Source organism: Tupaia chinensis, unplaced genomic scaffold (assembly GCF_000334495.1).
Source record: "Tupaia chinensis unplaced genomic scaffold, TupChi_1.0 Scaffold000659_1, whole genome shotgun sequence".
Taxonomy (NCBI): Eukaryota; Metazoa; Chordata; class Mammalia; order Scandentia; family Tupaiidae; genus Tupaia; species Tupaia belangeri.
The window spans coordinates 190,332-190,923 of record NW_006160181.1 but is presented as its reverse complement, the minus strand read 5'-3'; the positions used below and the strand labels follow the sequence as shown (position 1 = coordinate 190,923).

At 45.9% G+C, this 592-nt stretch overlaps 2 protein-coding genes across 3 annotated transcripts in view; both read right to left on the bottom strand.

The window, feature by feature from the left end:
• The window catches only part of LTAP1 (lipid transport auxiliary protein 1), a 29,142-nt gene that overhangs the window by 6,088 nt on the left and 22,462 nt on the right, over positions 1 to 592 (bottom strand). The window lies entirely within an intron of this gene.
• Positions 1 to 592, bottom strand: part of CFAP141 (cilia and flagella associated protein 141) — an 8,395-nt gene that overhangs the window by 6,108 nt on the left and 1,695 nt on the right. The window lies entirely within an intron of this gene.

Sequence of the window (592 nt, the reverse complement as noted above, 5' to 3'; positions counted from 1 at the left end):
GAACCGCGGTCGACTACGTGGGAGTCCAGCGACATAGCCATTACGCTAACTGCTGGTTCCCGCCACCTGTGTTTTTAAAAAGCTCACCAGGGACCAGCAGTTGGCATAATGGCTATGTTGCTGGACTCCCATGTAGTCGATCATGGCTCGAGTCTGGACCCAGTGGCTTAAACTTACAGCAGGCACGTGTGTGTGTGTGCCCAAGATCCCAGAAAGAAGGGATTGTAGCGTGGCCATCCCCCCTGGGAGGTGATTTCTCACTTTCTGTCTGTCTCTGTCTTTCTGGCAAGCACACATAGTCTATAGCAAAAAACTCCATTAAAAAAAAAAAAACTCACCAAATGAAACAGATATGCAACACAGTTACTTTTCTCACTCACACATTCAACAAATAACTACAATACCTAACATATAATAAGTACACAGTCAAGGAACACATACTTCTCCTTCAAGATTAAAAAAGAATAGGACCAGAGGGTGGCATGGTGATTAAGGCGCTGGACACTCCCACATTGTTGACCATGATTCAACACCTGGACCTGGTGGTTTGCTTTCTCACTGTGTGTGTGTGTGTGTGTGTGTGTGTGTGTGT